This window comes from Lepisma saccharinum, chromosome 5, assembly GCF_977018435.1.
Source record: "Lepisma saccharinum chromosome 5, izLepSacc3.1, whole genome shotgun sequence".
In the NCBI taxonomy this organism is placed as follows: domain Eukaryota; kingdom Metazoa; phylum Arthropoda; class Insecta; order Zygentoma; family Lepismatidae; genus Lepisma; species Lepisma saccharinum.
The window spans coordinates 242,703-258,087 of NC_139233.1; the positions used below are offsets into that span (position 1 = coordinate 242,703).

The 15,385-nt window shown below is 38.0% G+C and overlaps 1 protein-coding gene across 2 annotated transcripts in view; it reads left to right on the forward strand.

Annotated features, from left to right (window-relative positions):
* Positions 1-2,825: 2,825 nt before the first annotated feature.
* Positions 2,826-15,385, forward strand: part of LOC145988168 (uncharacterized) — a 49,164-nt gene continuing 36,604 nt past the window's right edge. For both annotated transcript variants that reach the window (XM_083122995.1, XM_083122996.1), the window contains exon 1: positions 2,826-2,946. The gene's annotated coding sequence lies outside the window, so the exon portion shown is untranslated. The remainder of the gene's footprint in view (positions 2,947-15,385) is intronic.

Sequence of the window (15,385 nt, forward strand, 5' to 3'; positions counted from 1 at the left end):
CGTAGCGCGATGTAATAACCAGTCCGCCATCTTCCTTGAGTAATTATGAAAATGATAACAGAAAGCGCTTCATAAGTAATTTGTTTCTCTATATCTTATGCAACTATTATTCGCTACATAACTTAGGATTAATTATATTTGTATGACTGAAGAGTAGTTAGAATTTTGCCACCTATGCTCCAACTGAAACTGCCATATTTGCCTCTGGAAATGAAGAAAGCCAAAGAAAGTCACGCAGAATTTGAAAAGCTAATGTACCGTATCTAAAGCATGTAGATTATTGTTAATAATTTACTACATATCGCGTTTTCTTCCTTAATGAGGGGTGACTTATTCTTCATTATGGCCATGTGTTAGCGGCAATCCCCCTCCCCATGAAGTTTTATCTTGCAACTTCTGTTACACGCACCACACTATGACTGTCTCCGTAATCTGAGACAGGAATGAAAATCGTTTCCAAAGAGCTCCGGAAAGAGTGATTTCTGTCCCGAGGGACATCTGTTACCGCTTACCAGTCAATCGGCCCGAATTTTGACCTGGCAAAGTGCAGTTTCAAAAGACCTCCGAGTTCCCTTAACGGGACGGGCAGTAAAATCGTCAAAGGCAGCTCCTGCGTTGCATATGCTTGTTTTCGACAGGCAAGCGGAATAGGAAAATGAGGATTAGAAAGACAGATCTTGCTGTGGCGTTCATGCCGCGGAAAATTTAAGAGCAGTGTTTCAAACTGTAAGCAAAATTTACTGAAGAACAATTTTGCAATATTTGCCATTTACGCCGATGTATTCTATGATCCAAGCTAATATGTAATCTCACTCTGTTCAGTAAATTTTAGATTCATGACACTGAACCCGAGTTCGCATTCAGCTGTAGATATTGGTACAATTTTAATTAAAGTCGCATAATCCTTGAGTGAGGTGGAAATTTGTTTTGGATTTTCTTTGTAGATGTGAAAATATTTAACTAGTGACGCACATATGTTTTTACTTACATTAAAGTTAACCTGACATGTCTCCATCTACAAGTCATGGGTGTGTGTGCATTTAATAGGACTACCTACATGCGAAAACAGACCTAAGCTTTCAAACCGGCTATTCATATTGTGCACCAAAAATTGACAAAATTAATTTCGAACGTATGGTTTAACTTTAATTCCTGAACTACCGTCCTCCCAGGCGATGAATCAATTGTTTTCAATGTTTCAAGAGTAAAAATGCCTAATTTCTTGCTTTGCTCTAAGAACTTAAGCATTTTGGTTTTGCATATACGATGATAGTACTTTCAGAACTTGTATAGAGCCTTAAAATATCGCAAATTCTATCATAAATAACTACTTTGACAAAGGTCTTACCAATCCTTGAAACCTGAAACTCCCACGAGTCGATCGGGGTCCATCTCCACTTATTTTTACAGTATAAAACACAACAAAACATTACAGATTTCAACAAGCTCTCGAACAGGATTAAACGACGAAGGCTCAGCGACCCAACCTACATCAGAAACACCGTCCAGTTTTATAATATTCGATACAAAGTAGACTTTTGAACACCAGAAGTCTGAGAAACTATAGAATACATGGCATCTAAAAGAGAGACACCCAGGGGCACCAATTTTTCAAAAATATTGAGTGGCCTCAAACACTTGATTTATAAGTTCACAAAAAAAAATCACATTAATTATATGGTGTGTTAGGACTCCACGGACCCATATAAATTAGCGCCACTGTATAAAGGCGACATAAATTGCGTAACCATTTTTTTTTGTAGGTATGGTGCGGTAAACTTAATTGAATTCAACTGGAATACCATAAGTAGGATATAGTTTACAAGTGGGTTGGAAATAATGATCCCCGGTTGAGATGTGTCATTCATAACCAGAGATTTGATGTTTCAAAGCAGGAAGGGGAGGGGGGTGAGAATCCCACCTATCGCCCCTTCAAATCGCACCCTGCATTAAAATGAATAGATGCATGTTTTTTCGCTACTTTGAAAAGACAAAATTCTGATTTTGCGTTCCATCACATTCCAAATGAACCCAAAACCATGTCTAGGGGCTTTATATGTTTCGGAATTATGTTTTTAAAATAGCCATAAATAAATAAATAAATACGTGGAGGACGAATTTTGTACCTCGCAGATGAAAAATGTTTCTGCGCCACTGTTTATGCACCATCCAAGTTCACAAGTTCAGCTCCCCCCCACCCCAAATATCCTGCGTACGCCAGTGGATACAAGTTCAGTGGAACTTTCGCTTTCCGTGAAAAACTTCTAAGTTAGCTACACCTTCCATATGTCGCTCCAGCGACTAGTTTCGACTTTCGGGCATCTCGAGTCCCTGTCGTAACTTTGCAGGCAAAATAAAGCGGGACCTGTTGTATCGCTGCCGAAAGCGCGAGGTTGCCACGGCGTTTTTGAAGTGCAATGATACCGCTTCTGAAATAATAAACTGCCGCGAAGCGGCTTTTTACTGACGCTGTTGTTTGATGCTCGATTCTCCTCCCCCCCCCCCCCACATCGCCCTACAACACCAGAAACACTAATGGTTTAGCTAAAACCAATACTTCTCAGAAACATAATTCCCGAATTCTCATTGGCTGTAAAAGTATAATTTGTAAATGACAACAGAGAAAATGTTGGGGCTCCGCGGCCTCGTCTTTTGATGAAAAGGGCTTTTGGTGAAAAGTTCGAGAACCGCAACAGATGAAGCCGGAAACTCTGACGATACCAGTTTAGTGCGCATGATCAGTGTTATTTGCGCCTATGAACCACGGGCCTTCTCTTCCAACAGCAGTAGCAAATCATTCACGCATGCGCTTCGTGAAACGTCGTACGAAGATTCAAGCTTGATACAAGTGCTCGGCTCGGTTGGCGCTCGAAACGGAACACTTGGATTTGTTATTTTTTCCTTCTGTTTTGCGTCGTCCAAGCTTCAATAGAGAAATACAACTGGGTAAGTAAAGTGGCGATATTTATTTCTGTTCCTATTGTCTTTTAAATCAACGTAGTAGCTACATGTGGTACACACAATGACAACATAATCCTCGCTATGGTGCGTTCTGAATGATCTTAACCGGCTGAAAGCTGCTAATCCGTTTAGGTGTTGTTAATTCTTTGAAATGTTGCATTGTTGTGGTTATGTGATCCTGTCCAAGTAAATTAGGCATCGTGTTATTTTCGTCAACCGTTGATTTACACGTAGGCAACTTTAGCTGTTTATACCGTGAAGAAGACTCCTCAAACTTATTGGCATTCAAGGAAAAGTACGAAATAAACTTTTTCTGTTGAGGAGGAGGTTTCGATCTGTTGCTAGAATGATGCTAAACAGGAAATGTAAATTCCATATTTTTTAAGAAAAGCTACTCGTTTAGTGGAAGGATGGCCGTATATATTCATAAAGAATGGAGGGAAGTTCAGTTCGCAGTCCTCCAAACATGCTAAAACTTTAATAATTATTTTGTTATTATTACTATTATTAACGAGGCTACAGTTAAATAATAATAATTCTACCACTGTGAATCTAAACTTTGAATTTTCATGTGTATTAATTCTAATGTCCAAGCGTTTTCGTATTTGATTCAATATTTTTATTGGACTTCTCTTTTTGAAGTATAAGAATCATCTATGAAATATATAAACATAGATAAAAACTATGTAGTCATAAGACTGTGACGAAAATTACATAGCTGAAAATGAAGGCTCGTCAAGTCAACCTTGCAGCAGGTTTTATGTATCAATCCGCGCGAGAACTGAGCTCAGAATCTTCCGTGCCAGTCTTTCCTCAACCGCCGAGCTGCTTACATCGCAGACACTGAGAAAATCCACAGTATTGCCAACCGCACAACACATCAAAACCCGCATGCATGTCAAGTGGAATGTATTTTTGCTTCTCTTTGTCTCCTGAAACATAAAATTTTAAAAGTACTTTCTGCGCATAGATTATTTAATAAATGTGTCATTACTTAATATAAATGCGAAATATCTTCGAAACATGAGAGCGTGTGTGTATATTTCGAGCACGCAAAAATAAAAATGAACAAAGATAAAAGTAAACAACGATAGGCCCTCTTGAATTTAATGACAATTTTTTTTTTTTTTGGTTTAGAAAGAAATACATTTATGAAAAACGTGGTTGCTTCGTCCGCAATACATCCGTTCCTGTAAGACACACGCAATTCAAGTTATACCACCAAAAAAACATGATTTGTTATTGGTGATATATACAATCAGGTGCATTGTCTGTCGCTATTACTCTGGTTTCAATTTATGAATCACTTCACTAAACCAGGATTCAAATCTTGGTCTGTCCATTTCTTGCGGATAATCACCCTTCCCTTTCTTTGCGCGGAACAGTAAATATACACCTTCAACAAAGCTTTCATTGCCGCCAGTGGGTGAAACAATAAGCCTCCCCCTTCCCCTCATCGTTGGTTTCTTCAGCCCTGGCGTGGTTTTGCATGCTGGTATCCTTCCATGTTTTATTCCCCCTTCCCCCACCCACCGAGTTGAAGGACGTCTCGTCCAAATAATAAACATGTTTCTTCTCACTGCGATATCTTTTAATACCGCGGAGATTCTTTTGTCGTCAAAAAACAAACAATCGTTTCCTCTTGCTAAACTCAAACAGCAAATCATTCAACACCCGTGATACAATTCGTGCGCACATTGACGGCAAATCACCTCACGCCCTGTTTTACTTTGATCTTGTTGCCGCAAGGAGGATTATGCATTCAAAACAACTTGCTTGTCTTTGAAGAAAATTTCCCTTCGGACGAAGTCCAAAATAACATTAGGGTAAAACCGCGCGCTGAACAGTAGATTCAGCCATTCTCGCCGCTCTACAATAAACATAGGGTTAAAAGAGTGGGATGTGCAACACTGGTATCGCCGATTGCACGCGTTCTGCAACGCATTCAGTCTCGCTCGACTCGCTCTAAAGTTTCAGTGTCTCTTCAACGCACTACACATTGCAGTTGGCGAATCTACGGTTCTAAGTTCGTCTGCACAGTGATTGCAACCAATTAAGTCCATACCTGCTAATGGATGTACTATTTTGTCTGTATATTACAAATTAAATAACTGTTTTCTTGCAAGTATGCAGTTGTGTCGGAATAGAACCCGTCTCAGTGGAACTATGTTCTTGCGCGCACGTTTGGAACTACATATGCGAAAACCTGCTGCAAGGTTGACTTGACGAGCAGCTTACATGTTGTTTTTAAAAATTGAATTTCAGAATGTACTAACGCAAATTTGGTATAACTGTAGGTGTCTAGTATTCGTAGATATTTTTTTCAGGTCGCTCTTGAACGTGGCAGTGGTAGTGTTCTCGATTATTTTATGATAGAATTAGAACAAATGTTACCAAAACAATGGGAGGGGTTTGGACCAAGGCCGGACTAGCCCACCGGGATACCGGACGAAATCACTGTGCGCCGAAAACATACATTCGCCCCCCCCCCGCCCCCCCAACTACACAATCGGCGCCCTGTTGAGGAAAATTGCCTCCGCCCTCTGGACTGGACAACTTTCATTTCGCGCAAACAATCAACCCTGCATTGGTCGCGCATGGTCTCTCCAATACACGAAATTTAAAAAGTACATACCTTTTTGATCAGTGGTGTGCCAAGGATTTTCGAAGAGTGGTTTTATGACCGAAGGAAAGCGGTGTGTGATTTTTAACGTCGTTAATTATCAATGATTGTTTTGTCAACACCCTCCCTCTGTCTAGTTGAGTTTCTAACCTTCCTCTGTTACCCCACGATTTTGTTTTCAGTATTTGTAAGAAATTCGAGCCGCTAAGGAGGGTTCGTTGTAGCCAGGGTGCGAAATCATTTAAAACTGGTGGGGGGAGAAAGATCTTCATCTACAAACCCAACGTCATCACAAACATATATGTAAATTAGACGATATACATATTTATAATGTTATTAAAAGTAAAAATTAATTACTAAATTAAAAATATATTATTATTATTAATTACACATAAAGAACATAATTTGTTACTTTGACATATTATAACCTAGCAAACTAATTCCCTTACTAACTAGTTAAAGATGTTAAGAAATTATGAAATACTAGTGGCATTATTATGTTAAGTTCTTATTTACTTTTTGCTTTATGCATTTAAGATTTCATAGTTATTATTCTTTGGCATTCTTGTTTTACTTTTATTGTGCGTATTGATATAGATTTGTTAGGGATCTCTTGAGAGAGAAATGACGTTGAACATTCACAACTACACTAATTTGTATATCTTTTGGATATTATTCTTGGTAAAGTATACTTGAAATTAAAAGTAATTGCTTATTTTTTGTTTGTTGGAACAAAAACTCTCCCCCCGGAAATTTTTGGTGGAGGGAATTTTTGAAGGCCAAGATTGTTGGTGGGGGGAAATCCCCCCATCCCCCCAGGATTTCGCACCCTGGTTGAAGTCCCTTGCTGGCTGAGTCCATACGCGGCTATAAAATAGTTTTGACTGAAAATCCGATATGCAGTTCCATGCCCGATTAACGAAGAGTACCTTTTTATAATCTTATAGAATTTCAATTTTTCTAGTTTTATAGAATCTCAATTGAAAGAAAATATCTAATCTTAATAATTGAGGATTTGGCGTTTGAGACCATTAATTTGGCATATTTAAAAACCCGGTCTCTCAGACCGTGCGCGACCATCGACGTAACTTTTCTCGCACGATCCACGAAGGGTTAAGCATGTTACTGATATTGCGTAATTTTTACACATTATGTCATAGATGTGCTTTGGAAGGCACACATTTCCCCACCAAAATTTAAGGATACTTTTGTTCACCTCTCGGAACCCCAGGTTTATGTTCTCCCCCCCCCCTACGGTTCCAAGTTATTTTTTTTTTACGCTGCTGCATTGGTCACTGACTGTTGTATGCAGGATTTCTTTTCGGAGGAGGCAGGAATTCTAAAGGTGGATATTACATAACTGTGTTCTACTCGGGGGGTGGGATACACAATAATGAATTTTGTAATTACCATTTTTAGTCTTCGTTTTAAAATTTTGATTTTCTCACAATTTTGGAAGGGGTTGTAGTCCCATCATCTCACCCATGCGTACGTCAGTGGCATTGTGTCATTTATACATACGAAAAGCCGTATCTTAAAAAATCGCAATTTCTTTAGATATTTTAGAAACGTTTTTGGTTATGTGTGTGGTACTGTAGCCCCCGTTTTCCACGGTTTTTATAGCAATCTACTACTACAATCTACTTGTGGAGTCCTATAAACCAGGGGCGCAATCACGAAGTTTGGTCTGGGGGGGCAAGTGCAGGAGGATGTGCTAATAAGAGTAATAATAATAATAATGGCATTATCATTATTTCCTGGTATTTTTCAGCACGTTCAATTTCACATTGGCAAATAATGGAAAACAAGCACACAAACTATGTATATTTAAATACGTTACATAATCAATGCATCCACCTCATAACAAACTAACAGCAAAAATGATATAAATTGTCTCTCACATATGTGTGCTACTTTTCCTCAAAGCAATTGCCCATACATTAAAAAAAACAAAAAAAACTAGCAGCAACAGCCTGAAGTACATATTTGGTCTTCTTTCTCTGCATTACGAGAAAAATCATATTGCGAGCGATGAGATGAACAGTTTTAGATCCAATTTCTGCAAACTTAAAACAATGTAAATATATAATAAATAAATAAATTCACGGGGCGCCATGGCATTCTCTTTTTTACAACTTTTTAAATTTAGATCGTTCGGTGCTCAGGTCCGACTCCTGCCGCCCCCTAGCTAAGGCCCTAGCTAGATGAGACTCTAAGAGAAGCAGGTATTGCGAGCGAAGCGAGTAATAAGTTTTTATGAAACATATTTTTTTTGCATAAAATTTGATATCGACGGGGGCAATTGTCCCTCTGTGTGCCGCCTCCTTGCAGGTGGTCTTGGCAGTCTGGAAGAAAAATGCAATAGTGCAATGCCCCCTGCCCCCCTCCCCCCTGTGGCTGCGCCACTGGTTGCAACCACCGACATTTGACACTGGTGTACAGAACATCAAAGCACAACTTTTATAGGTAACTTTTTTGCTAGTTGATGCCTTGTTTCGGATCTATACGAACGTTCAGAAAACATATTTTATAATGTTTGACATTGGTACTTCCGCTCAAGTCATGCATTGTTGAACGGTATTTAAAAATCGTTAAAAAAATCAAACCCATCTCACAGACTTCTTAAAAACACATCCTTGCTTTTTACCTCCTCTTTAAAATTTGTGAATCCTCTTTCAAATGTCCGTTTCCTAGACACATATCGGAAGGGCAAGGTCACCTCAAGGCGCGATGCCAGGGCCGGTCCTAGTGGGGTGCGAGTCCTGGGGCATGCTGTACACGCGGTCCTACAATTAACCAACGTTTACAGAGGTCGAAAAAAAGTTAGAGATTTTTGGTCTTTAACCTGAAGTACAGGTGTTCTATATAATCCCAACGTCATTACAATCGATAAACAATAAATTTACGTGTTTGCTATTATTTGTTAAGATCGTCAGAACGTGTTGAAGGTTAAAGCCAAGAATTATGGGAGGCTAATAAAAGTTTCAAAATTAGCGTTTCTCTTCATTTTCGACGACGTTCATTGTATTCAATTGCAAAACTGAGCGTGTTCAATATAAAGCTATTATTTTTACATATCAAAGTGGCAACTTGTAATCACATCCAATAACATTTTCTATCATAATTATATCTTTTGTTAACTTTTCATTGAATTTTGACGCTGAAGTGAATTTGCATGTTTCGTAAGTAAAATAATATTTTCACTTCATGATTTCATTCTAATTAAACGAGTAGTGCATTTTGAATTGAAATATTTGAACTCGATTTTTATGCAGTATTTTATTTAGAATAAGATTTTAATAATTTGGGATATTTTTAAGTTTGTCAAAACAATCCATGAAGCCAGGAAAAATCAGATAACTTGTTTTATTTGGAATCACCAGCGTCCTATGAACTCGTAATAAACCGTATACAAACAATTATTTTTATCTCATGCGAGTGCCCAAGTGCCGCACACCCCTAACCCCTAATGTACTAGTATTGCATCACCTTTTTTTAAACATTCTGTTTTCAATAATTCAAAAATTCAATAATTAGAAAGTCTCGCATATTCTTACCTATTATTAGAAACTTGAGGCTCACCGCGAACCGCGGCAGATGTCGCAAATACTTTGAAAACAAAACACGGAGCGGCGGCAACAGAAGAGACGCAAACTTCCAACAATTTTTCTTTGTTGGAAGAAAAGTTTCTTATCTTTGCGCTTGCAACTGAGAGTGTTGTATTTCCTTACTTTGAAATTGAACACGGAATTGACAATTGAAGACACCGGTGCAAGAACCAGACAGCTCCAAATTATAAAAGTTTTGAGGAGACACGAAAAACTGAATAAAAGAATGAAATGTCGAAAAAAGCAAGGGGCATTCACGTGCAATAGCTGTAAGCAACAGTAACATACATCTTGAAGTGTGCGGTCTCGATAGCAACTGCTGCACGCCGCCGAGTGGCCGAACACTGAACTATAGCCGCTGCAAGAACCAGACTGCTCCAGGAGCTGTCTCCGATGATGCGCCGGCAGAAACACGCCAGATAAATCCTTTTCCATTCCTACTGCGCAAAAAATCTATGGAGCTGTCTGATTCTTGCACCAGCAGATAGAGCATTTTTTTCATGATAGATTACAGCAAAAAAAAAAAAACAATTTTGACCAAAAAGTGGAGCTGTCTGGTTCTTGCACCGGGGTCTTCAATTATTTACAAAAAAAAAGTTACGATTCTTGAAGTTAAAGCAGTTTTCTATACCCCGATAAAGAGGAAATTTCCCCTTTTTTTGCTAAAAACCCGTCCGGACCATTTTTAGAACCCGGAAAAGAACAGATATCCGGGTAAAAGAGAATCTTTGGTAACCCTACAAAATAGGCTAAATTGTATATGTCAATAATGAGATATATATTAGTTTGGTAAAAAAAAATCTGCTGAGTAAGTGCAAAGAAACATTAACTCTTATTCCCTTGGCGCTGGACTGTTGAACTTTCACATAAAACTTCAGGTCCATTCCCCGATTAACTTTTAAAACAAACTTTTTCTCTGCTTGGTGGAAACATTGTCGTGTCGTGATTCACACTTGCGAGTCAGTCAAATGATCCAGCAAAATATTGTCACCGATTTAAAGCAAAGCAGCTTACTGTGACTGAACTAAAGCATGAGTCATCTTAAGACAAAGGCTCCATGTAAGTTTTCGTAAATATCGACACCTGGGCTATCGTAAGCTGAATCCGATGTTTTGTCGACGCTGTTACCAGCGAGTCACTTTGCGACACGTAGCACAAGCAGGTTTCAACTTCTCAATCAGATTAGCGACCCTTGGCCTTAAAAGCAGCATTTTGTTTCTTATACCAAGAGTTAAGATACCGTCGTCTCTCAATCAAAGCGTAAAATCTGGGCTTGTTTTTGTTCACTCACCCACCGTTAAATAATGAAAGGGTAAGTAAGGGTACTACAAGGAAGCGACTAATTCAAGTGCTGCAATGGAAATTCATTACAGGACATAGGTGTGCACAGACTAATTTATTTGGGGGTGTCTTAGGGGAGTTGTAATTGCATATCTGGAAAATGTTAGCCTGTCTTAATGGCATGTTTCTTTTTCACAGAAACATTTAGATATGTGAAGATGAAATTTGAACATTATAGTCTGAGTATTCGTTATCACTAGACCTCGGATTTTGAGGTTCTAAAAAGTGTGCTTTTAGGTTCCTGCAATAGGCTCTAAAAATCCTAAAATAGGTCCTAAAAATCTTAAGTTAGGCTTGAATTTTTTTTAAGTAGGTTCAAAAAAACTTAAAATAGTTCAAAATTCCTGAAAAATGCTGATTAAGTATAGTCACCGGCAATGAAAATGGGACATCTATATCCTCAAATACGCACTATCTTGCATAACGTTATGTGTGTTACCTAACCCTTCGGCGATGGCAGAACTTACCATTGCAAATTTGCTATTAAAATCCACTCTTCGCCATATAGGCCTAGTAAGGCAAAAATATTTTTTCATGTTATCCACAGTCAATCTCCGCAATTTTGTCTGTGAGCATCATCTTATATGATGAAAATAATCTTCCAACAAAAACATAGTCAGTGGTGCAAACTTCAATGCTGAAACGTTAGTTTGCAAGGCGTGAATGTCACAAAGCACCGAAGTGACTCGAAAGTGAGCAAGACCACACAGATCAGACCACTTTGGATTGTACAGGTAACAGTGGCACCAGACATTTTGCTTTGTTTAGAGCTTTGAAAAATCACCATGGACTTGGAGGAAGGGAAATAGACAGAGAGTACGTTTCAAACACGTTCGTCATTGAAGTTTTTCGTGACCAAAGAAAGCGAATGCCTCTGCGTGTCAAAAATCCTGTAAAACCTTTAAAAATATATAAAAACCTAAAAAAGGCTTGATTTAGGCGCATAAACCTAAAATAGGTTCTAACAAGCAAAATAGTTTTTTTAGGCACTATACAACGTCATGAGTAGTTGCGTTTTTTAACGAAACGCTGACATAACTTATTATTTCTTATACATACCTGCAAAGGAAAAAATAGGTTAAAAACCTAAAGTCCGATGTCTAGTTATCACTGTAGCACAGCTTTTTCCTATTATTGCAACGATATTTATATAATCTAATTATAACAGTAAAAAATCAAGTATCAATATTGGTACAGAATAACCAACTCTAACAAATGTAATACAATATAAGGCTATATCTCTACAGCTAATATCAGCTGAATCACTCTCGTTAAAAAAAAAATATGTAGGTTCAGTTTTTCCACTTTTTTAATGCGCATTACTTCATAAAATATACTGCTGGACAAAAAAAACCGGACACTTGCATTTTTTGTGATAACACAATGGGTCGATAAAAGCTCTGGTACAAGGGCTAACTAAATGTTGCAGAAACTGAATTAAGTACGAATGCATAAACAAAGTCCGAGCCTATGAATGGTGCATATGGTACTACATGATCTGCCGAACATTCTGTAATATACCTGCGAGCTGTTATTGCAATTCAGATGTCAAATATTAAAGTGTCCGGTTTTCATTGTCCAGCAGTATATAATAGTGTACATGATCACTTGATAGTTAATGCCATGTGTTATATAAATATGAATTGGCCAGATTACTCATAATTATTATTTGTCTTTATTAAACCAACATTATTATCACTTTATAAATTGCACATAGCTCTTTCATATGTGACTTTGCATTTACTTCTCTTGTGGGTGCGGTTTCGATTGCTATTGCAGTCTTCTAGGGTTATTTTTTAAGTAAGGTCCGTTTTGCAATAAAAACGAAGTAAGTAAATGTTTTTTTTTAAAAAAAACATTTATTTTCTGAATTTACATGCAGTTCTCTATTTTTGTCCATAATTTCCTTGCCGCTTTAAACATTTATCGTATCGAACTACAAGTTTTTGGATACCCTACCTCATAGAACTCTGTCGCCTGTGATGATAGCCAGATACTCACGGTCGTTTTCACCTCTTCATTAGTGTCTAAACGCTTGCCGCCCAGGAAGGTCTTCAGATGGCGGAAGAGGTGGTAGTCGCTAGACGCAAGGTCTGGACTGTATGGCGGATGATCGAATAGCCTTAAAGTTCTGAAGGACCGCTTGGGCTCTTTTCAAACCACCGTGTTTACAATCGCAGCAAGGTTTCTCTGTCGGTAATATGAAACTGTCTTCGAGTTCGAGTGTTTGGTACTTCAAGTAGTTCAAAGCACGTAACGCTCTCGTTTTAGAAAGTAATGAGTATGCGTGCGGATTTGTAGGCACTAAAAACTCCTAAAACAAGTAGGCAAATGGGCACCGTAATGATAAGAAGACGCACTTTTCTGTTCTTTGGGCTGATTGTGACGACGATGGTAGATGAAATGAGAAAAAGGTACTTAGAGAAAAATATTTTAAAAAATTAAGCATACCTATTACTGTGAAGATAGCTCCGGCGTATAGCATGGTTAGCGCTCTAGTTTTAGACCGAGCGGTCCCGATCGGAAACCCCAAAATTTTGGGTTGACACATCATCATGAGGACAATTGGGGAACTGCTTGAAAAGATGATGTGGTGGTCTCCAAAGCCAGAAAACAGCGGCGATGGGACTCGATGAAAGACCACGGTCACTCAAAGAAAATTTGTTGTCACACCCTGGCTCTCAGACGGCTGGAGTAGTTTGTAGCAGCATTAATGTCAAGAACTTCGAAATTATGGATACGTTCAGTGCTTTTGCATCATTAATATCATCCCAGCACGATTAAATATCGAGGTATCAAAAAATGCTCTATCCATTTCCAAAAGGAGGCTTTATAAACAGACCTTTCAAGGCAGGCGGTGAGCAGGTCAACGGGCCTTGGGTCGGCATGTTCCCCCGCAGATGAACAGAAATAAAGATCTGGAGATATTTAATTTTTATTTCCTGACAAACCCTCCCAGATTTCGCCAGATTCTACAACTATGCCCAAGTCTCAACAAGTTTCAAGTCAATGAAATCATTCTCTACCTTGTCATTCTTGTTTGAGAAAATAGTGCGTGCGGGTGTTTAGAATCGCGAATGTGGAAAATGAAATGTCTTGGGAACGAGACAAATTTCGTAAATTTTAATCATGATTCCAAAAGGTTATAGAAGAGGAAAGAAGGAGGGACGCTTTTTTAAAAAGTCAGAAGGGTGACTTCGAAAAAAATGTTACTACATCTAAATACCGTTAGCTTCAAATTCCGCCGCGATGGATAAACGGAAATAATGGCAAAATCCTGGGGTTTAGTGTTAGCATTGTTGGTGGTGATTAGTCGCAGCGGTGAGTGCCAGTGGCGGTGGTGATCTTAAATGTAACTCTTCTGTGAGCCAGGTGGCAATGTAGGAACAAATTGCGAGGAAGAGTGTACTTTATCTTCTGCACCAGATGATAGATTAGTAGTTCTGCTTCTGCTTCTAGACTCTGGTGAGTGACCCTCGGTTTTAAATAATATATTTGCAGTACATGGCTGCAAACACAAAGGATATTTATTCTAGGGCTTATAGCGCAGAAACGAGGTCTCAATCAGCAAAAAGTCATTAAGAAAAGTTGTTTACCTTGATGACACCTTCCTCTACAGGGTGTCAAATTTTAGATTTCATTGGTGGTAAAAGGGGAAACGACGAACACGCGCGTGTGTAATACTAATAACCATGTTTGCTTTCTCACGAAAAACTGGTGATGCCGATATTTTCAATTTTCATAATACAGGGGCCTCGCTAACGGCGGCCACGATACTTTTATCATATTAACAAGCTTCTTAGGTATTCCAAACTCGACTAATATATTGTATAATTTATCTCTTTTGACTGAATCATATGCTTTTTTAAAATCAATGAATAGCTGATGGACATTTTGATTATATTTCCACTTTTTATCGAGTGTCTGTCTGATGTGAAAAATTTGATTTGTTACGTTTAAATCCACATTGATAATCACCTATAATTTCATTAGCATATGGATTTAGTCTTGCTAAAGGAATGTTAGATAATATTTTATATGTTGTTGAGAGTAGATGAATTCCACGGTAATTATTGCAGTTCATTTTATCACCTTTTTTAAACACAGGAACAATTATGGATTCTTTCCACTGTTGAGGGATTTCTTCTTTATTCCATATTAAACAAATTAATTTATGAATTTGACATATTAACGAATTCCCACCATATTTAATTAACTCATCTGGTATTAAATCAATGCCAGGTGCTTTGTTATTGTTTAGCATTTTAATAGCATCTTTAACTTCAGTCAAGTTAGGTTGTGTACTTAATTTATGTTACTTCAATTTTAACAAAGAGAAAATTACTTAAGAAAGCACTTTCTCTATTCCATCACTGAATATTCTATGCAGTGTATTGAATGTTAATACGTAATACCTATGTAATAGGTTCACAGAAGAACTTCACATTGAAACAAGAAATATTTTTTACAGGAGAATCATTGTAAATATCGGTGACAGTCGTCGTCCATGGTACAGGCCCGTAGCTAGAACTGTCTCCAGGGGGGGGGGGCTTTGTAAACCAAGTCCATTTTTAAAAAATTGAACAGTATTAAATGAAGGTAAATTATGTGTGTGTGTGTGTGGGGGGGGGGTTATTGATAAACAAAAATTATAAATATCATACAAATACTACATTCTCCTACGTCTTTTAAAACATTTCTTGAAATGTTAATTGACTGATACTGAAATCATCCCTTACACACTCCATACTACTTTAGATGATGCAGATATTTATATCATACAAAAAATACACAATATTCAATCACAGTGCCTACAGTAATTTGATTTTTTACGTGGCCGCGGTGGCTCAGT